The sequence below is a fragment of the Lissotriton helveticus genome, chromosome 7 (assembly GCF_964261635.1).
Source record: "Lissotriton helveticus chromosome 7, aLisHel1.1, whole genome shotgun sequence".
NCBI classification, from domain to species: Eukaryota; Metazoa; Chordata; class Amphibia; order Caudata; family Salamandridae; genus Lissotriton; species Lissotriton helveticus.
The window spans coordinates 1,084,756,653-1,084,780,408 of record NC_136068.1 but is presented as its reverse complement, the minus strand read 5'-3'; the positions used below and the strand labels follow the sequence as shown (position 1 = coordinate 1,084,780,408).

The window sequence follows — 23,756 nt, the reverse complement described above, 5'->3', positions numbered from 1 at the left end:
AAGTCTCATTACACTTGCACAATACATTGTGGACTAAAGCACACCTCAGGAGCATGCATGTATGTCCCACAGGCCATCAAGTCCAAAATTCGAAAATGGGTAGCAAGAGTTTTTCTTTTCTGGCATCCAACCCTATGGAACGGACTCCTATTCTTGATACTAACCCTCAACTGACAACTTTTCACAAGTCCCAGATAACTACCTTTTTTACAGCAGACTACTAGCTCTCCGTTTTGACTCAAATGAGTGAACCAGGAAATACGTCACATTTTCCCAACTCCCAGAGTTACCAATGCCAAGGGTACTGGGAACTTTGGGGTGGGGAAAATGCAGCCCATTACGAGCAGGACCCTTAGGGGCCAAAAAGAAATAAGGAATTTGGTCATTCCAGTTCCCTTGATAATTCCTTATTTCACGTTGGACTGCATTTAGCAGCCAAAAACTCTGAGTGAAAATAGAAAAAAACCTCCAACATGACTGCTAACAAGGGAATTAAGGGGCTACTTGTAATGAGAGCATTTGTATTCTCAGTCAGAGCCATGCCACAGATTTGCAGGAGTATGTGCTACACTGAAAACACAATAACGTAGCACCACATAAGTAAACATGCGAAGAGAAGTCATTAGCAGTTATATTTTATGAAGTTCTACATACAAAATTATAAGAAACCAATGATTTTGGAGACAAATGCATTTTCGCCACTTTTATCAGTTTTCAATTTCATAATCAGTAAATGGGCAGCATACGCCTACCGGACTAAGTCCACCCTAATGGGACAAATTGAAGTGTGTTTTGAAATGCGACGCAAAGCAGGTGGTGGTTCAGAGTATCTGCAATACTCAATCGTGTATCTCCCCTGTAAGGTCGAGTTGTGCTTATGGACGTGCTGAGCCCAAAGGCAAAGAGGAGGAAATGGTTTCTGGGAAGTTCAAACTGGAGAGGAAGTTTCTGTAATGCCTCAGGTGTAAATGTGATGGACCCACTTGTGTGGAGGGATAAACGGTGTGAAATATCTCTTATCTGGTGGCCCAGCAGTGGGGGTCTCTAGGTAAATGTGGAATTTGCTAGAAGCAGCTATCCTGCATCTTCTATGCCCCGGGGATGTGAATGGACCGTGGTAAGATGAGTATTCCTGGACATGTGTTTTATCCGGATGGCTAATTTCCCATGATTTTGGAATGCAATTACAGTTTGCTCATAAGACAGATTTACCATGGTGCTATGGAGTGGGAGTGGCATGGGATCCAAGGATTCTCAAGATTCAGGCATGGTGCCTTTTAAAACTCCAATTCTTTGTTTGTAGCTGGCCTGCTCTACCACTGTTACCTATATGGAGGCGAAATCAATAATGGGTTTTACAGATAGGATAGGAGTTATATTGGAGAAACCTAATCATAACCTAGGGATTTCACTCAGGATATAGTGTCTTTAAAAGCTCCTTCCAAAACTTGCTGTGGCAAACTAGAATAAAATTCAAAGGGAGCAGACTTTTCTGATGGCTTCTGGTACAAATGCTTAGTAATATTTCTAAAATGCACTTATGCCCTCTAAAATCACCTAGGTGACAACAGATATGCCTGGCCCTAGGGGGCGCAATACAGAACATTCTGATACATTGGGGCACTGACTGAATACCTATTTATCAAGGGTAGCATCACCGCCTCTGGTATACATTAGGAATGCAGAGGCTGACCCTCATATTTTCAGGACAGAGCTCTTCCTATGTTGAGCTCTGGCACCCTTTTATTACTTTATTGATATCTGAATACCGAGAACTTACCTGCCCTAAATATCTTTATCTCTTTCGTCTGAAAGACATCATTACTACTCCACCCTCAGAGAGTACCAATTAGGATGCAATAAACCCTTTGCATGACTACTCCACCCTCAATAAACGCTTTGCATGATCACATCACCCATATATCATCTGGTTCCGAGGGGCGGGGAGTTACGGGATTTGTTATTTGTTTACTTTGTATTACATAATATAATGGAGCTATTTCTGCTCATTACAATGCTTTGTTACATGGTTATGACAAACTGAAATTTTGTCAAGATCTACACCATAAAATGCACTTGTGTTCCCACTCTGACTGCACCCATGTGGACCAATTATTTGGCATGTGACACCATTACTAATGTCACATTTACGTCAGGACAAATCAACCATACACCCGCCTCCCCAAGCTAGCCCTGTGGAGTTGGCATGTGTGGTGTACTAAAACACTGTATTCAACATATCTAAGCAAGCCTGGAGGCTGACCATTAATGGAAGGAAGATTAATACTAACCCTCTCCTAGACCTGGAGAGCCCGAGTGGTGATGTGGCACATGTGACAGACTAACTTTAACTCTATCAATTAACTGCTGCAAATTGGTGATAGCATGGGGGAGGGGGTCAAACATGAATACAGTTTCTCTAGCTAGTCCAGGGTACTCCCATTGAGCAGGTTACAGATGGACCATGCATTGCCTCTTCTCGAATGCTCAAGAGGTTTGCCATATGGTTGTGAAAGATTAAGCAATCTACTTAGAATAAGGTAGTATTCAGATTCTTGGTCCCTAAATGAAATTAAATGAAATACCAGTATTTGTAAAGTGCACAGCTACCACCGGAGAGGTGTCCAGACGCTGGGGGCCCTCGGGAAGATTCAGCAAGCTATTGCCCAGAGTCAAATGGTGCTAGACTAACCTGCTGTTGGCACCGGGGATCGAACCGTGAAACCCATGGTGCGGAGGCCGGCACCCTGGCCGCTGCGCCACACCTCTAAACCAACACATAGTAAATGTTGGACCTGGCCCTTTTTGCAGGGTTATCCCCAAACATTTACCTTTCTTCCTCCTATTTTTTCGGACCTATTTTTATTCGATTTAAGTCTCTGGGCACTTTACCATGGCTAACCGGCAATAAAGTTCAAATGCCTTCTGTTTAAAACATGATGGTAATTGGTTTTTCCATGATTGGCATATTTGATTTACCAGTAAGTCCCTAGTACAGCACATCAGGGGTGCCCGGGGCCTGTAGATCAAATGCTACTAGTGGGCCTTCAGCACTGATTGTGGCACCCCCTCAGTAGCCCTTTAAACGTGGCTCAGACCTATAATTGCAGCGTCTGTAAGTGTTGTTTTAAACCGTTATTTAGACCTGGCAAGTGCACCCACTTACCAGGCCCAAACCTCAGCTTTAACTATAGCAAGTCAGCCCTAAAGGAGGTCCAATGCCCCATGGGTAGGGTTCAGTATATTTAAAAGGCAGGAAATGTACTGGTGTGTTAACATGTCCTAATAGTGAAATACTGTTAATTTCGTTTTTCACTATTGTAAGGCCTATCTCTCCCATAGAGTAACACAGGGATTGCATTGAAATATTTTTTAATTGTTATCTCCCCTTGGAAGCAGACAGAGTTTTGGAGTTTAGGGTCTCTGGACTCACCATTTAAAAATACATCTTTTGGTGAAACTGGTTTTTGAACTATAAGTTTGAAAATGCCACCTTTAGAAACTGGGCATTTTCTTGCTAAACCATTCTGTGCCTCTGCATCTCTGTGGAATACACTTCTGGGTCAGGATGACAGTTGGGCTGCGTGTGCATTCACTCTAGACCGTCACACAAAGGGAGCGGAGGTGTGCCCTGTATATCCTGATGGCCCATCACTGATGAGTTTTCCTGAGTGGCGGGAGGAGTTGTCACTGACGCCTGAATAGGGCTGGGAGAGCCCTCACACAAAGCAGTCTCCAACCCTCTGTAGTGTGTCTGGAGCCAGGGCAGAGTAAGGCAGGGTATTGTGCACTACAAAGACTTTCCTTTGAAGTTTGCCTACTTCAAAGGCAAAAATGGGTATACATACTGGACCTCCGACACCCTAAACTCAAAACACTTCTGGATTGAAGATATTCTGCTAGGAAGAAGAGATGGATGCTGTCAGGAGGGACTGCCACTCTGCTGTTTGCTTAGCTGTGCTGGCCTGCTGCTTGCTGCATTTTCCTGGGAGTGAAAGGACTGGACTTTGCTTTTTACATTTTGCTTTCTGAGGTTCTCCAAGGTCTTTATCTGAGCTTGCCTCCTGTTAAAGGGTCTCAGAGCCATCAAAGATTTCACTTACCAGCACCTGAGCTCTATTGCAGAGTCTCCTGTCTAGCCAAGTGGTGCCAAATCCACTTCCTGGGACCTTGGAAGCAAGTTCTGGAGATATCAAGAAGAAAATCAATGCATCGCTAACAGCATCATCCGGAATTGGCCCATCCTTGCAAAACACGAAGCATCGCCGCTGCCTGCAATGAAGTGTGGTTCCCACTTAACGCACCGACAGCAGCTTACAACGCAGACCACAGCTTTCGGTTGCAGTGCCTCCGAGGAATTGCCACTGCATGAGTTTCGAGCACAGTATCACCAAAGTCCATTACGCACCGCTCTGACTCCAACGCAGTGTCTGCTTTGATCTAATGCAACCGACGCAGCGCGACTTAACTTCGACGCATCATCGATGCACCGTCCTTGAGCACCACCTGTGTCATCGACACTTCACCGCAGTAAGGAACCGTTGCATCGTGCCCAGAATGACGCATCACCTCTGCCGCTTAGCAGTTAGGAACCGAGTATCACCAGATTTTCCAACACTTTACCTCCATAGAGCCTTGTCTTTGACTTAACAAATCGGAGGTACTTTGGCCTAGTCAAGCGCACCCATTGATTATAAGGAACTACAACTGTAAAAAGTGATAGCTTGACTTATGTAGGTTGGATTTTTGTCGTTCTGGTCTTTTTTTATTCAGATAAATATTGGCTATTTTTCTAAACTGTTGTGGTGTCCTTTTGTAGTGTTTTCACTGTGTGCGTGGGCACAAATACTTTACACATGGCCTCTGAGATGAGCCGGATTGCTCTGTGCCAAGCTAGCAAGGGAGTGAGCAGGGGTTGTCTTAGCTGTGTGACTCCTTTACCCTGCCTACAGTGAGGGTCCCTACTTGGACAGGGTGCAAACATCTGCCAACTAGAGACCATTAAGCAAGTATGTGAGCCAAAGAAATGTTAATACATGAGCCTTTGCCACTTTTTACCAAAGTGGCTCTAAATTTCTGCTTCAGCTACTACCTCCACTTTTCACTGCTGATCTATTCGCTGGGCCAACACAAAAGGCTTCCTGTTACTTAATTGTTTCTGGTTTGGCAGCTGGAGGGATATTTAGCAGTGAAGCTTTGCTCTCAGTGGTCAGATAACACAGACTATGCAGAGTGATTTTGTTAAACATATTAGAAGCAAATAAAATTGGACAGCTTTAAAACAGAGGGCGAGAAGAAACTGAATAGTGAATTGGAGCTTTTCAGGAAACACACTTTAAAAGGGATGACTGGTAGGTTCAAATTGAATACTGCACAGGTCAACTTGATACCACAGCTACTAACAAAACACTTGGGTTAGCAGTTTTTATGAGGAACGCAGCAGGCATAATGATATCTGAGACCCTGAAAAACCACCACGGTGGAAAAGCTTTTGTCAAATGGAGGGTAGGAGATAGATGATAGATTAAAGTGATTGTACTGTGACCCAACAAGCCTAGAGCACGTCAGGAAGCAGAAAAGGGCACAAGCGGATAAGAATAAAGCAACAGCACTGCTAGCAGCAATTGGAATCACTAATGGTACACCCATGGACTCAGATGAGGGTAACCGCTCCAAGGAGTATGCCTCGGAAGACACCAACACCAGTGTAGGAAGGTAGATCCCTGACTATGGTTGCCCCCAACTTTTTGCCTGGTGTTTTGCTGGTTTTCTGACTTAGTTGACCTGGGACCCTGCTATTCAGGGCCCCAGGCCTACTGCTCTCTCTGTAAAATGGATTCCATGTACCTTAGGTACATATCTAAATTGGATACTGAGTCACCTTATCAGTCCCTGTACAGTGTACCTTAGGTACCCAGGGCATAGGTGTACCCAGGGCCTACCAGGGGCTGCAGCATGTATTATGCCACCCCTGGCTGGCCATCCAAATCTGACACAACTGGCTGCTTGACAGCTGGGGCAAGGTGGTGTAATCACCCTTTGCTTTAGATATAGTATACCTATATCTAACCCTAAAATGGACACACAGATCTCCTATCAGTCACTCCTATGGCAGGCCTTAACAATCCCGAAGGCAGAGTGCTTGGAATCGTGTGAGATGGTGCTCTGGCATGAGCTGAGCCTGTCTGCGGCTTTCGGGATCTATCCCTTAGCCGTTTCCATGATATCGCATACCATATACTCTTAAGTGCATTATAATCCTCGCGGTTATATGCCAACTCTGGTATCGCTTTATCAAAACATGTCGAGTAAGGTGTCATACGAATTGGAATACTAACCCCTCGCCAATTCTGGCGACGGGGTTAGCATTCCACCCTTCTAGAGGGACACGACATGTATGTAACCCCTAACCCCGGTTAAAGTCAAACAGAGCCTCAGCTCCACAAAATGGATGCTGCCACCGAGACACAAGTCTGCCCTCCTGCTGCTGGGAGTCCTCCCAGAGCAGGAGGCAAGGACAAAGGGTTCCCTGCCAGGGGCGGTGCCAGCACCGTCCCAGACAGGGTTTTGTGTATTGTAGGTAGGCAGGGCTTTAGAGGAAGGTGACTGCACGTGGCACCCCGGTGCTCACTGTGCATAGGCTGGCTGGAACCAGTTCCAGGGACACTCCAGACCCTGTGCTGGGGAAAAGCCCGCCAAGGAAGTGGGTGTAACCACCCCCCTCCTGGTCCCACCCATAGGGCAGGACTTAGTCGCGTGCCAGCCCCATTTTCCCAGATAAAGGTAGGGACTGGCCCCCTTCCAAATCAGATCATCTTTGGAATCAAGATACCACTTTCCACGAAAGGACTTCACGATTTCCTTCCTCAAGATTCTCCCTTGTGGCTAAGGAGTAGTCACCCTGCATCCGCAGGCACCATCTAAGAACACTGCGGTCTGCTGCACGTCCTTCCTCCGGAATCCGACTGCCCAGCTCGACGAGACCCGGCTTCCCTGGCACCTCTGACCTCTACCCACCTCTACAGCACAGCTGAGAACCGTGGGTGCGACGAGACCTCGAGGGACCGGCCATCGCCAAGACTGCACGACTTCTGCACAGCAAGCCCACCGAGTAATTTCCTGGTGAGTGCTTTGGGGTCCGAGAAGCCCCCACCCTGAGCAGCTCCAGCACCGAAGAGCAGCCCCCCAGCATCTCCACGATCGGCGTGGGGCCCTTCTGCTTTTGCTTTGCTCACCGCGTTGTTTGGCTACTAGCCCGCTGGCTTGTGGCCTTCTGAACGACGCCCGACGACAACACTGCTGCTGGTCTGGTTGCTCCAGACTGGCCCTTGCTTCCCTCCATCGGAGAAGTACCCTGGACCCTCCTGGTCCACCCAAGACGCCATTTTAGGTCCACCGCGTGGGCCTTGCATTTGCCAAGACTTGTTGCCCAATCCTGGGTCCAGCGACGTCGACAGCAAGAACCTTCGTGGGACAGCTCGCACCTCCATCCTGGTCGCCGACAACGCCTCCTGGTCCGAGAGACTGCAGAGCCCAGCAGCGCCCACTCACCTGACTGCGGTGACTTCGCCCGGTGCCATCCTGGTGCCCACTTAATCACTGGCTAGTGATTCAAGAACTTGGTCCCCTCTGCTTTCAGGTTTCCTTCTTCCTTGATCCAGGCTTGGATCCATCGAACTTTCCTTCACTGGTCGCCTGCCAGCAACTTCCTTCTTCCAGGCTCCTGGTCCGGCAACGAGATTCCCGACGTCTTTTCAGACCTATGCAGCTGCAGCCCCTGGGCTAGGTAACTTCGGCACTTCGGTGTCCCAGCATAGCCTCACTATCCTAGGGTCAGGATCCACTGTCGTTTTCTTCCTACCAGGTCGGGTTCGCCCGTGAACACTAACTTTGTGAATTCTAGCTTCCATAGACTTTGTCCCGCATCCCGCGTGAGAGTGCACACTCTGCACCCGAGTCCCCTAGGTCTCCTAGAAGTAATCTAACGATTCTATAGTCAAGTCCTAGCGATTCCAAAGCCTATTAGTACAGTTACTTACCTGCTAGTAATTCGCATTCCACTTTTAGAATATATGGTTTTTCGTGCCCCTCGGGCATTTGTGTATAACGTGCTAACTTAAGTATTTTCATAAGAGTTTTGTTGTGTGCTTAGCACCCTGTCCTCATAAAGAGTACAGGGTTGTTGTGATTCTAATAAATACATTGTTTATTTTCATAACACTTGTGTGGTGTCCTTTCACTGGGTGTTCAAGGGGTAATGTGATGGTAAAACAGCTGGCTTAACACGCCCTCTAGAGTCTTAGCCTTAGACTGCTCGTATCCATGCTACTAGGATAGCTGGTCTATAAGGTTGACTTACAACCAATCATCAATAAGGGTTGTTTGGACTGATACATAGTGATCACTAGAATAGTGAGCACTGCATATTCACTTACCAGCACCTGAGCTCTATTGCAGAGTCTCCTGTCTAGCCAAGTGGTGCCAAATCCACTTCCTGGGACCTTGGAAGCAAGTTCTGGAGATATCAAGAAGAAAATCAATGCATCGCTAACAGCATCATCCGGAATTGGCCCATCCTTGCAAAACTCGAAGCATCGCCGCTGCCTGCAATGAAGTGTGGTTCCCACTTAACGCACCGACAGCAGCTTACAACGCAGACCACAGCTTTCGGTTGCAGTGCCTCCGAGGAATTGCCACTGCATGAGTTTCGAGCACAGTATCACCAAAGTCCATTACGCACCGCTCTGACTCCAACGCAGTGTCTGCTTTGATCTAATGCAACCGACGCAGCGCGACTTAACTTCGACGCATCATCGATGCACCGTCCTTGAGCACCACCTGTGTCATCGACACTTCACCGCAGTAAGGAACCGTTGCATCGTGCCCAGAACGACGCATCACCTCTGCCGCTTAGCAGTTAGGAACCGAGTATCACCAGATTTTCCAACACTTTACCTCCATAGAGCCTTGTCTTTGACTTAACAAATCGGAGGTACTTTGGCCTAGTCAAGCGCACCCATTGATTATAAGGAACTACAACTGTAAAAAGTGATAGCTTGACTTATTTAGGTTGGATTTTTGTCGTTCTGGTCTTTTTTTATTCAGATAAATATTGGCTATTTTTCTAAACTGTTGTGGTGTCCTTTTGTAGTGTTTTCACTGTGTGCGTGGGCACAAATACTTTACACATGGCCTCTGAGATGAGCCGGATTGCTCTGTGCCAAGCTAGCAAGGGAGTGAGCAGGGGTTGTCTTAGCTGTGTGACTCCTTTACCCTGCCTACAGTGAGGGTCCCTACTTGGACAGGGTGCAAACATCTGCCAACTAGAGACCATTAAGCAAGTATGTGAGCCAAAGAAATGTTAATACATGAGCCTTTGCCACTTTTTACCAAAGTGGCTCTAAATTTCTGCTTCAGCTACTACCTCCACTTTTCACTGCTGATCTATTCGCTGGGCCAACACAAAAGGCTTCCTGTTACTTAATTGTTTCTGGTTTGGCAGCTGGAGGGATATTTAGCAGTGAAGCTTTGCTCTCAGTGGTCAGATAACACAGACTATGCAGAGTGATTTTGTTAAACATATTAGAAGCAAATAAAATTGGACAGCTTTAAAACAGAGGGCGAGAAGAAACTGAATAGTGAATTGGAGCTTTTCAGGAAACACACTTTAAAAGGGATGACTGGTAGGTTCAAATTGAATACTGCACAGGTCAACTTGATACCACAGCTACTAACAAAACACTTGGGTTAGCAGTTTTTATGAGGAACGCAGCAGGCATAATGATATCTGAGACCCTGAAAAACCACCACGGTGGAAAAGCTTTTGTCAAATGGAGGGTAGGAGATAGATGATAGATTAAAGTGATTGTACTGTGACCCAACAAGCCTAGAGCACGTCAGGAAGCAGAAAAGGGCACAAGCGGATAAGAATAAAGCAACAGCACTGCTAGCAGCAATTGGAATCACTAATGGTACACCCATGGACTCAGATGAGGGTAACCGCTCCAAGGAGTATGCCTCGGAAGACACCAACACCAGCAAACGGAGCATGTCCCCAAGTGACCCTGCTAACAGCAGAGGACTTGATTTGATACTAATACAGAGCATGTGCAAGATGTTTCCATATTGAGGGTGTGGCACAGACAGGGACACAAAGTGATTTGACTTCCAGGCAAACACACCACGGCATACAGATGGAATAATGCTGCTATTCCAGTCTATATACCCTAAATGTAAGCTTAGATAAATTCCTTTGCTCTGGGCGACTGTGTCAGTTTTAAATGCAAAATAAGGAACCAGAAGTGGACGATGTTTAACGGGGTCCAAAGTATATGTCCAGACAACTTGTAAGCAAAAAGAATAATGAGTTCCCCAGAGATAGAAAGAAAGGAGGTGTAAGGATATGGAGACGGGACAGTAGCAGGGAACAAGGTGTTCCCTTGTTGGAACTAGGGGACCTCACACACCCAGAAACCTAGGTGTCATGCTTCATCATTGGTCTCCTGCTCCTCATCAGACTGGCGCTGCAATGTCTGACGGGCGCCGTAGGCGCTCTTTGTTGGAGATCTTCTGTTCCAGCCAATGTTTTGAGTGCGTGTGAGGGGTCTGGTGAAGGTGTAGTCGTGAGGGATTGGTGAGGTTTAAAAGAAGGTAAGTCAGTCCACAATGAACTTTTATTGGGGTGGCTGACTCCCTTATTAAAAGGGTGGGAGGGGAGAAAGGAACTGCTCAATTTACAGCGGACTAACTCAACCCTCTAGAAAGGTCGACATGTTTCATGCCTGTCTGGCAATTCTTCAGGACCTCGAGTTTTGAGTACTACACAGTGAAATAAGTGATAAAGATTAAAACCATACAACCTCATTGGGTCAATCAGGGAGCAAGCCAACTGGTCCTACTCTAGAGGGGAACCTAGAAACAAGCATTTACAATGCAACGGTTTCGCCTTTGGAAAAGTTAGAGCTATTGGCATTGTAAATGACACATTTTTTATTTATGTGTTGGTTTTGAAAATAGATAAATAAATGGCATTGTCATTTACATTGCCAATAGCTTAATCTCTCGCAAATGTGAGACCTATTGTACCCTACGGACAAGGTCAGCAGACAGCAATTACTACCACACACACACACACACACACACACACACACACACCCAGAGCCAGACACACACACACACACCCCCAGAGCCAGACACACACACACACAAACCCAGAGCCCCACACACACACACACACACCCAGAGCCCCACACACACACACACACACACACACACCCAGAGCCACACACACACACACCCAGAGCCACACACGCACACACACCCACTCTCCCCGTGCCTAACAAAACAAGCCCCCACCGCTTCGTGGCACTCTACACTCTCTCTCTTGTATCAACCGGTGGTGCACTTTGGCCATAGAGCCTACTGTTCAGTGAACCAAATAACTACCTTCTGTGGGCACAGGCCCAGTAACACATTGTCCACTGAGGCAAACACGTCTCTAATCCCTGTATGGTGGTGGTGGCACGTTAGTCACTGTCCTGTACCGATGACCATCCCTCACCCCATGAGACAGTGTCCACTGTCCTGGTTCGTCAGTGCCCGCTGCCACTGTGTATACTCTCCGGGTATATGTTGCTCCCTGTAGCGCTGTAAACACACTTGCCTCCCTCTTCCTAATACTCCAGTTTAACCCTGTCCCGGTACGTCACTTTAGTGAACTCTCTGCACGAACTCATCTGACAGCGGCTCCTTACTGTAGTGAGGGTGGGGGCGACCGTGTGGCTGTGCCCCCTGCTACTTCCCTTCGCAGCCGCGGTAAAGTAAATACGGCTAGCCACATGTAAACAAAGGCGCACAGTCTGCACTCACTACTCTGCACTCTGCACACTCACTCCTCTGCACACTCACTCCTCTGCACACTCACTCCTCTGCACACTCACTCCTCTGCACACTCACTCCTCTGCACACTCACTCCTCTGCACCCTCATTCACTCTGCACCCTCACTCACTCTGCACCCTCACTCACTCTGCACCCTCACTCACTCTGCACCCTCACTCACTCTGCACCCTCACTCACTCTGCACCCTCACTCACTCTGCACCCTCACTCACTCTGCACCCTCACTCACTCTGCACCCTCACTCACTCTGCACCCTCACTCACTCTGCACCCTCACTCACTCTGCACCCTCACTCACTCTGCACCCTCACTCACTCTGCACCCTCACTCACTCTGCACACTCACTCACTCTGCACACTCACTCACTCTGCACTATCTCACTATCTGTACTCTGCGCACTCTGCACTCACACTATAATAATCCTTATGTCCTGCAAAAAATAAGCATGGCAGTGGCATGCATGATGAAAAGCACTGAACTGTACTGATACTGATGCAGAGTTTAGTGGTTTAGGCACCTGCTGCCAACATTTCTATGCAGCCTGCAAGACATGTTGGCCAACTCAAACTCTTCTTGTTCTGAGATTAATAAAGTCAGTGCCTTTGAGTTGGATAACCAACACGTTAGCATCTATACAAACCTCACCCACATTCTTTCTACTAATCTTTCCACCCCTCCCCCAAACACATTACTTTTGCTAATGACTTGATGGTCGTACTTAGGAAATTTCATGCATAGTTATCAAGTGTACCCTTTAACCCCTTGACCAGTTAGCTATAAATACTCCAATGGCCGCTTGTCTTAAATGCTAGTGTTTTCACACATTTGATCAATATTTGTCACATCCTTTGCATACGCTCGAATTAAATGAGCACCATGAAGTGACTATTTGGTGACCTAAATGTACGGTACAATTTAAATATGTACCAACCATCAATTCAGTTTTGGCTTTAAAGTAGTGTAGTGGCACACTTCTGTGTTTGTGTGATGCTTCATATATGTATGCACAATAGATCTGATACAGATTCTGAAGACCGATGCCACCTCTTGAGACCCCACACATTTTTTTCACATTCTCACAGTATCCATAATTTTCACATTTACTACTATACTATGTTTTTATAGATTGTTTATGAACGTTCAACCTTTTAATACCTCATGTGAAGTAACCAGGCACAGTGCATCGTTGATTTCGCTAATGCCCTGGTGAATATGGGGACCAGGTGTGATGGTGTTCAGCTTTGCTGCCTTAAACTTCTGACACATACTTGGAGAACAGTCTGACGAATGGCAATTCAAAGTACTCTGCAAGTACAGAGGGCCCTATGGGAGGTCATCCCTTGCCCTACTTTTCAGTAATTGGGTAACTTTTTACAACACAGCTGATGGAGTGCATTTAGTAATATTAACATGGTAAAATCTGGTTGGTGATAACTCTCCCGAAAGGCAATCTGGCAAATGGTTGCTGATTTTTCTGTTCCCAGAATGCCCAACTGAAAATTGCAACAATTTGCAGAAGGTTTCAGCCATTGACTCTTGACATTTATTATTTGACTACCCGTTTGCGGATGTTCATCTTCAGAGGTTGCAGAACGCTGACCAATTCTGCCAGTCTACTCGCCACTGCTTGCAACATCATTTACTTTTAATTCACCTTTTCATAACCCTTTTGGGGGACATAAACTATCTAGTCCCAAGGGTAGTACTCTGCATTTTGGGAAAATCTCGTACCATTAGACTAGATTTCCTTCTCTCCTCTTCCTTTTAATTGCAAAGGCATAGTGTTTTGTGTTAAAAAATGTATTTCCTCAATTACGCGTCCATGCTTCTGGTTCGGATCCAGCTTGCTGCGATTAGATTTGCTGAATTCCGTGTATTCAGTAATTTGCTCAGCACTTGTATCGCTGGGAAGCCCTTGCCCTAGAGGCCCCAGCATAATTCTGGATTTGCTTGAGGTACTGGGCTCAGATCCGCTGTGCAGTTTGGTTTAGTCATACTAAAAAAAGCCATTCGCAAGAGTTTTATTACAGTTCAAGAATTTAAATATGCAAGCCAAATTGGAGACTTACTCAAAGGTTTACTTCTCGAAGTTCTGGAAGAGGCACACCTCAAACTTTGTGTAGACCTACACAAAAACTCCATTTTGTAGTGTCCTAATAAGGCGTTCCCAAAAGTTAAACACATTTTGTGGAGATGCGCGGGAACGTGGAAGTTTGCCTGTTGAGTAAATTGTGGCCAGATCACATATTGCTTACTTTTGACTTTTAGTGTGTCGGTTGCTTGGCAAAAGCATACATCCTAAGCAGCTTGTGGTACTAACTGGTGTTAAGTGCAATAAAGATTACATTAGTTGCACATTTTGGTGTTGTAGGGGGTATGGTAACAGCTTTCTTAATCGGTGTGCCTTGGTGCACAAAGCAATTGTAATCGTAGAGCTCCTCCGCTGTATGGCATATTATTTAGCTGCCCGCTTTTTAAAAAAAAAATAAGAAATTGATTCGGTTTAATTAAAATAGTGTAGGAATGCTTCAGAAGATTGCATGAACGACTATGTGCGCTGTGACAGTGTTGTATGGTGTCCTTTGATCTCATTTAGTACGACGAACACGATCTTGGTACTTGCTGCTTTCTCCCATCGAAATCGGGTCCTGCAGTTCTCCTGTGAAATCCGCTTCTCCTTTGCCCTGGTTCAGAACGGTTGGGGGATGGGGGTAGCTATGCAAGCGTTGAAGACAAAGAGCAGACAAGAACATGCGCATTGCTGTGTTTAGTGAAGCTAGGATCGGTATGCTTTTATGTGCACACAGCTAGCAGGACGACTCTCGCATTGGTTTTAAGCCCCAAGCGGTCCCACCGTGTTTGTGAGGCTAAATAAAGACCCCAGCGGCCCGAAATTAAATGTCGAGATCCGTGATCAAGGCTCCAACAGAGCCAGACTGAAAGCTTATAGTTTTAAGAGAACCTGGTAATCTGTTGTCCACCTCGATTGGCACAGAGCCAGGAGTCAATTTGCTTAAAAAAAAATATGCCCCAGGCACCGGCCTTTACTTTAAAAGTGTTAGAGAGACGTCGTTTGAATCAGCTACATCAGTTTTAAACTGCTCGCCCTACAAGTCTCTTTCCTGGCTTGCTTGACAGGAAGAAAGCATCGAGTACTAAATCCCAGGAAAAAGAAACCAGTGGACACCATGAAAACAAGCACCTACGGGCACACGGGGACGGGTACGGACAGCGGGAGGGGGGGGGGCGGGAACGGCGCAGGGACAGCGGGAGGGGGGGCGGGAAAGGAACGCACTCACCTGGACTTCTTCCGGCGGCCGTGGTCGGCATAATGACGGACACAGACACCCCAAAAAAAAAACGAAACTCCGCCCACCGCCCGATGACGATGCAAAAAGGGTGGAGAGCGAAAAAAATGCAGGAACGCCCACGAATCTGGTCCGTGAATGACGGACAGATCTCTGTTCCAATGGCTAGCCTCCATTTATGGAGCTAGCCAATGGAACAGAGGACGGATTCAAGTGTCCCTTACTGAAGACTACAAATTTCTCCTGGGGGCGGAGCTACAGCTCCGTGCCCCAGTCGAAACCTAAAAACATGTAGAGGAGAGCCAGTAGAGCATAATGTACGGCAATGTCCATCAAAAGCTAGGTTCCAATAAGTACTCCATAAACCATAAAACACACATATATATGAAGGGTAATCCTCGAATTACACAATAGTGGGCATATTAATGGTAATAAGTCCACTCCTGACATTTGGGCAGTGTAATACAAGGCTGAAACAATTAATACAATACAAAAGACACTAAAAGAAGAGGTTATCACAGCACTAGTAAATGACTGGTTTTGTGCTTACCCTAAGAACAACCCTAGTGGGCCCCGCAGTCTGTTCCCGTGGGGCTGTTCGAAAGGTAGTAGACCTGTAAAAGAGGAACACATACAGGCACCCAAAGGGATGTTTGTTTAAGGCAAATTACCATAGTATGGCCAAGTGGGTATGTGGACACCTGGCCTAACTACAAGGACTGCAAGTGAATGAATGGAGGGACCAGAGAGAACCAACTCAGTCCTCCTCTCTGCCCCATGGGTCAGCCCTTGTCAAAGGTGAGCCCCGCGTGACATGCCTCAGGGCCGCGTGCATAGCCGACCCCGCCACTGAATCCGGAGCCGGACAGGTCAAGGAGGTCAGCACCCGTCCACGCGTCGGTTACAGAGCCCGGAAAGTCAAGAAACCCCCCCGGCCCCGACGTGGGAAATCACTGCAAGGCACCCGATGGACAAGGGACATGTCCCCCAGACCAGAGCTTAGGGTACCGGAAGAGGCTCTCTCCCCGGTAGAAACAATCACGTGATTGCAGTGTCAACTGCCAGGCTTACCCGAGATAGCGAACAGCCAGGGTGAAAACCTACCCCCAACGCGAGGCGCCCCTGCCGGTAGCGCAGAACAGCTGGTCCAGTCCCGGAGGGGCCATCAGGACTAAATGCTGTATGCCCGAGAATCCGCAGCGTGGCGCCCCGTCAGTGGGCGTGGCCAACGTGACCCCGGCCGCGCATGCGCGTCAGCGTGGACGCGTGTAATGCGTCTGAGAAATAGCGCACCTATAGTGGCGGCCATCTTAGGAAGGGGTGATAGTGCAGGTGGGCAATGACCAGCGTGATGTATCGGAGGGAATGTGAGCCGATACCACGCTGTGAGTGTGTCACCTATCATGTTTATCCACCGGGTAAATTATCACATGTATATTGGAAAGGTCGTCACTAAATAGTGTGGGGCGGGAGAGAAGTCGAACCGTGACCAGGGAGAGTAAAAGGCACGGTCTGCTCACTTTGATTGGTATGAAACCCGGACTGTGAGGACCTACACACAACTGGAAAGAGGTGGATAGGTCATGTTGGATTAAGTGAAAGTCGAGAGGATCGACTCATAATGCTGGCACCAAGATCAGTGTGTCCCATCATGGATCAGGCTGAAATCGCACGGGCAGCCGAAAACCTCATGGAGCAAGGTCAGAAAAGAGGTAGGTAAGGAGAAAGAAAACAGTCTAGTAATGGACAATTATGCCAGTTAAAGCATTCACCACGATACTAAGATGTGTCTATATGTTGTAATAGCAGATTATGGTGTTGAAAAGTATCTGTATGCTGTGACGGCAGACTGTAGTGTTCTCCAATGTATATGAGCCAAGTAGGTGACTCTCAAAGGCTCTCAGTGTTATTGAAGGGGACATGACTCAAGTGACCAAGATGGAATGAAATAAGTCACGTTAGGATAGCAATAGGACTGACTCATATGGTAGAGAGTAGAGTTATCTTGCTAGTAATGGGAACTCAGTATTCTTTTTGCTTACGACTGTGTCAGTTTGTCAAACACCCTGAATACCTTGGCCGCACCATATCTGATCATAGCCCATTGTTACTGTGACTGCAAATGGGGGTGAATCAACTGGCAATCCCCATGTGGTGCCTGTACCCCAGTACTTTGGAGGAAGCTACCTATCAACAGGGCCTCCTGAAAGGCATCTCAGATTACTTTGAGCAAAACCAAGGTATGGCCTCGGACTGCCTTACTGAGTGGGAGGCCTTTAAAGTGGTCGGCCGGGGGTGCAGCATGGGTGCATCAGTAGGGATCCTGAAAAACCTCGAGCGAGGTCTGATAAAACTGTATGGGGTCATACATGGCCTAGACAATCAGACTGGCACTGATCCTGCATCTGGGCTGTAATTAGCAGAGGCCAAGGAACAATACGGTATCAGATTGGAGAGGCTCCGATTCCACAGTTCTAAAGAATATATCGCTCGAGCTCATGACCGTGAGGGTAGGGCAGGAAGATTGCTGGTGTGGCTGGTGCAAACGGAGAGCAGGGTGTCCTCAATTACTCAATTGCATATACCTGATGGGGGGTGTATTCTCAGGTGGATATTAAAAATGCCTTTAGAGAATATTATACCACATTATATGGGAGATAGACTGAGGGGCCCAGAAAACCCACAGAGGACTTCTTGAACCCCTTGTGGCTGCATAGTCTCGCCTTAGGTGCTGCAGGAGGGCCCATCACGCCACAGGAAATTAAATGTGCCATACGGGATCTGCCTCGGGGTAAGATGCAGGGCTCAGATGGCCTACCGCATAGTTTTATTCTACCTTTTTTGGAATACTGGCCGGCGCTTGGCCGAGTATATGCTAAGGCACTGGAGAAATGGGAGCTCCCATCCACCAGCAGGGATGCAATGGTTATCCCACTCCAAGACACAAATGAGGGGGGAACCTGCCACAGCCTATTGACAATTATCCATGTTGACTATGTATTTCAAAATCTTAAGCAAACTTCTTGCGTACTGACTGCTTCCACATATGCAAAAGTTAGTGCACCCTGACCAATGTGGATTTATACCGCAGCGTAATACTTCCCTCAACCTGCGCCGCTTGTATAGGATTATGCGTGCTCCTTCGTTAGAGAGAAAGGGTTCGCGCTGGGAAAGTGTCTGTTGACCTGGAAAGGTGTTTGACACAGTTAGCTGATCTTACTTGGAAGCGGTTATGGTCAAAATGGGGTTGGGAGCTGCCAGGTGGGCTGGGTGAGCCTGTTGTACACTGGCCCTACAGCTAGGGTCCACACGGGTCGGATGGTCACCGGTTTGTACGACATTTACTGAGCTACTAGACAAGGGTGCCCAATGTCGCCCCTTCTGTTCGGCCTTGCCACTGAGCCGCTAGTGGAGTTATGCAGAGAGTGGGATGAATGAAGGGCATTATGTTAGCTGGGTCTAAGCATATCAATTCATTGTTTGCTGACGACTTGTTGCTATATGTATCCAATAAGGAAACAGATGTCCCCTTCATGTTGAAGGTGCTACAAGAGTTTGGGGAGGGTTTGCTGTTGTGGGTGAAGAATCTGGGTTTGGACAGCCCACTATCCCTGGTGTCGGGCATCCATTGGGCCCGCTGCACCTTCTGCTACTTGGGGGTACAAATCTATCATAAGCTGGAGGATATGCAGGAAGGTAACCTGGGAGCAGCGATATGTTGCATCCGAGGGTGCGTGGGTTTCTGGCGAACCCGAAGGCTACCTCGATAGGATAGCGCTAGCCAAGATAATAATGTTGCCTCAACTACTTTATGACTTCATTAATCTCCGCACATGGGTGCCGACTGCATGGTTTCAGCAGCTGGACTCGCTTCTTCGGGGCTCATATGGGATGGAGAACGCTACAGGGTATCTCTAGACACCATCTGGTAGCCAATTCTGGAGAGGGGCTCGGGGTGCCGGATTTTGAATTCTATTTTCTAGCGGCTCAGCAGCAGTGGATCACAAAGTGGTTGGCTGAAGTGAACCTGATAAAGCTGGTGCGCATGGGGGCTGAACCTAATCAGTGAGCATTGCTGCGGAGGTTGCTCCGGAGGGTTCCTGAAAGGGGGAGGGATGGCTAGGTACTGTCCATAGCACTCCAATGCTGGCACGGTGTGTCTGGCGAACACAGGATTGCATATTGTATGCCCAGCTCCCCCCCCCCCCTATTGGTGGGACTGCTTCATGTTGAGCATAAGATGTTTTTTACATAGACACAACTGGATGTCCGGACGGAGATGGGGTTGGTGACAGTGGGTGAGTGCTATAATCCTTCCACATTGATGCAATCAGAAGTTCTCATGGATGCCTACGGCTTACATCCTGGGCAGTTCCTTACCTTTGAGGAACCTGCCAGGACACGCACAGAGTTCTGGGATGGGGGGGGGGGATTCGCAAACCTCAGATGCATGCCGTCCTACAATTGTTATTGTCAATCAGAGCAGGAAGCCACTTGGTGATATGGTTTTATGGTGCTCTTAATGGGATGGTCAGAAAGCCCTTGCTTGCCTTTAGAGCGACCAGGAAGGAATACTAGGAAGGGACATCCCTGACTAGGAATGGCGAAAATGTTAGCTTACCCACAGGAGGTATCTTGTAATACTTGCTTCATATATATATTCAGTTTTAACTACCTCCATCAGCCTCATCTCACCCCTAAGAAGCTCACTGCAATCTAGAAGGGGGAGGCCAGGCGCTGCACATGTTGTGCGGTGGCATTTTTCCGCCATATGACTTGGCCATGTGGCTATATACAGATTTGTGGGCAGCAGTGGCACAGAAATTAGTTATGACATTCACCACATCGTGCCGTGCACTTTAGAGATATGCTTACCATGGTCCTTCCCTAGACCGAAGCCCAAGAAAGTGGGGAATGGATTCCTTGATTTAGCGCTTATACTGGCTAAAAGACAGATTATAATGATGTGTCATTTTGGTGTATTGTAAACTAGTAAGGACATCATTATGTATATAAAGAACAGTCTTTTTTTATAATGATTGTCCAAATTGTATTTAAACACATTATAGATAGGCAATTTGTATTATTTTGGAGTAGGGAGTCTTTAGGAGTATGTAGCAACTTGTATTTATTGTGTTAATATAGATGCAAATGTTTGTACTATGCCATCCGAGTATCATTGCATGACACCATGAGTGATGCATATTTTTTTGTTTTATTTCACAGCCCTGATAAAGTCCTAAAGGGATGAAACAGGTCGGCTGGGGCTGATTGAAAAATCTGTTTATCGTGAAAATAAATTGTAGGAAAGTAAGATCTGCTTCTATGGTTACCCCCACTTTTTGCATGGTGCTAAGCTGTATTTGACTAGTCTGACTGGGATCCTGCTAACCAGGACCCCAGTCTATATGCTTTCTCCCTAACTTGTTATCTTCAGTACTTAGGTACACACCAGATTGGATACACGCACTGAAAGAGCCCTCCATTAGGCTCTGTGTTCCCGGTACCAGCCTTCTAGACCCGGTCAGCACAAAATGGTTGCTGCTGAACAGAGACACAATTCCTGCTGCTGAGGCAAGCTCGAACAGGTGAAGGCAGAACAACTGGCATCCTGTCACAGGGAGATGTGACCACCTCTCAGACAGGATATAGAGTATTGGGGTCGGGTGGGTGTGCTTGCCAGCGCCACTCAGTCTGCATGAGGGCCACATTAGGTATCCCTCTTCACAGTCCAGTTCAAACAAGTCCTGGAAGCCATTGGCTCCCGCTCTGGTGTGAAACTGGACTAAGGACAAGGGAGTAACCAACCCCCTGTCCAGATCCTTCTCTGGTTCAGACCGGCCTGCTGATACGGAGCTCCTCCGGACTCCGTAAGGTTCTGCAATACAGCTGGTGGTTTTCCAAAGCTCCCGAGGCCTGCCCTGCCCTATCACCAAGTTTGAGGCCAGTATCCCTTGTGGGGATTGCAATAACCGAACCCCTTGCACCGGGTAAACTTGCAGTTGCACAGGCTTGAAGGCTTCCTTCCAAGAAGATCTTCGGGCTCCAAATAGCCCCAACTTCGAGCACCTCCGGGGAGCAGAGACTTCAGCCACACATCATCGTGGCCTGCATCTTTTGGTGAGCTGCTAGAGGTCTTCTCGCAACTCCATTGCCTCCAGCCTAGGAGTCCATTTGAGGGTCACGCTGGTTTCTCCTCAGTGTCGCCTGGTCCTCACGGCTGCAGAGTCAAGGTCATCGTCACCCATCCAGCAACATCTGACATGGAGGGCATTTGTCTTCCAAGTATCCTGGTCACTCCTGAGTGACCTAGACTCTGTCCTATCTGCTTGGATGTACCTCTCATCTAGAATCCACCTCCGAGTTCCATTGGACACTTTCTCCTTCTGCAACAGCGGCACTTTCCTAAAGTCCTCCATTGGGTTCGACAGCGGTTTCCGACAACTTCACACGTATGCACCCGGCTTCCTTGGTGTAGGTAACATAGGTACTAGGGTATCCACGTGTGGGGGGCTCTCCAACCTTCTGACTTCTGCAGGGTTTCTTCAGGGTCAACTGGAAAGGGTCCTTAATCTTGAACAATCCAATCATGACTTACACATAGAGTTGCACAGAGCACTCCGTCATGTTTCCACATTGCACACACTTTCAGTGGGGTCCATATCTACTTACCTTGGGTGGTTCAGTGGGTCCCCAGCACTTCTACGTCCTCTCGACATTGTCTTGACCCGAGCCGTGTTTCCGATACCACTTCCTTAGTATATGGTTTGGTCTTCCCCCTGGGGTCCACAGAGTATTCTGTGCTATTTACTGTGTGTCTTTGGTAAAGTATTGTGTGCATTGTGTTTATCTCCGTGTTGGTGATACTGGAATGTACTAGAGAGTATCATATAATAAATACATATTTTTATAAATACTAGGTGTGGTTCTTTTCACTTAATCTATACTATAAGAATGCATTCTGGTAAAACAAGCTGCTGTTCACTCCTTCTGGACTAAGCCTGAAGGCTGATCGCCACAGCTACAACTTAGAGAGCCTTCTAAGGTTGTCTAAGACCTCTTAAATCACCATAAGTGTTGTCTGGACTGGTGCACAGTGCCAACTTACGTCAGTGGACATCATATACCAGGCCAGCTTCTCAAATAAATAAAATTGATTCTGTACATATTCAAAAAGCTCCGGGAGGATTGATTCTGTGAAATTCCATATGTTGGACTGATTGTTGTTGACAATTTATGGTTGGAATAGAATATCCATTTAAGGAAACTTTTTCTGGTATAATTATGCTCTTTTTCAATATATTGTTTTTGGGTTTCTGATCGATTGTGGTAGTGAGGCCATGAAACGATGAGCGAAGGAATACTTGAGAATAAAAACAAAAATCATTATGACACACTAGTGTGATTGTCGAGCCCTACACTGCTGTAGCACATTTTTTCTTGTTGTTTATCTTGTGTTGTTTGAGAGTGAAATAACAACTAAATTTAAATTTGTTTGCCCATCCTATAATGCAGAGTACCTGCTCATGCCTTCATTGGCCTAATTCTTTATTTAAGGCTCATTACAGTCACTGAAAACATGGATGTCTGTGCTGCTGGGCAAATTTAGACAAATTGTAGCACAGCAGAGGTGTTGAAGTTGCGCGACACAGATTCACACATCCACTTGGAAAAATTAGTTTGCATTTCTGCAGTATTGAGATTCAGGTCCATATAACTTTTAGGGATTTCCAAAGTTTGTCTTAAGGGGGGGGGGGGTGTTTCTAACATCACAAAAGCTTCACTTGCCTACGAAACTGTGATTCTCCACTATATAACCCCACTTCTTTTACTCTAGTGATGTGAAATAATAAAATAAACCCTCTTAAGAATCTTTGCTTTTACATGATAAATAGTGAGTGTTCATCTAGTCTTCTCCAAATTCTAAATGTATATAAATCTAACATGCAGACAAAAAGCACAAATTCAAATCATTTAAACAACCAAAGAATTAGCCAAAGTTTAGTAGCTGTGTGTGAAAGAGACAGTACACCCCAGGATTCAGTAATGTGTAGAACCCCTTTTAGCAGCAACAATGTGAAGTTTCCTGTAAGAGTTTTATTCGTCTCTCACATCTTGTGATTGGAGTTCAAGTCCACTTTTCTTCAGAAAACATTAATTTATACATACAGCATCTCAAAGAGGTTAATGTTAATTTGACTTGGCCTCTACAAAATCCGAATCCTTTCTTTTTCAACAATTCATTTGTAGATTTACTGCAGTGCAGGGGGGAGAGAATGCCTGTGGGGTGGTTAGGGCCTACTACCAAAAATTTGATCAGGTAGAAGCGTGTGATCTGTTGGCATGAAAATTATTATTTTGTCCAACTGCAATAACATGCAGCTCTGTTTTTCTATGGAACATGCTTACTCTCTTTTCTGAGATGGTGAGAGTAACAACCTACCTATATTTTTTCCAAGGTAGTGAGAATTAAAAATAATATTTGTTAAAAAAGCCAAGAAATCATATTACTCACAACTCATCTCAGATGCCAGCAACTCGACTAAACAAC

The 23,756-nt window shown here is 46.7% G+C and overlaps 1 protein-coding gene across 1 annotated transcript in view; it reads right to left on the bottom strand.

Moving 5' to 3' along the window:
* The window catches only part of CHMP6 (charged multivesicular body protein 6), a 102,587-nt gene that overhangs the window by 50,996 nt on the left and 27,835 nt on the right, over positions 1-23,756 (bottom strand). The gene's annotated exons all lie outside the window — the stretch shown is intronic.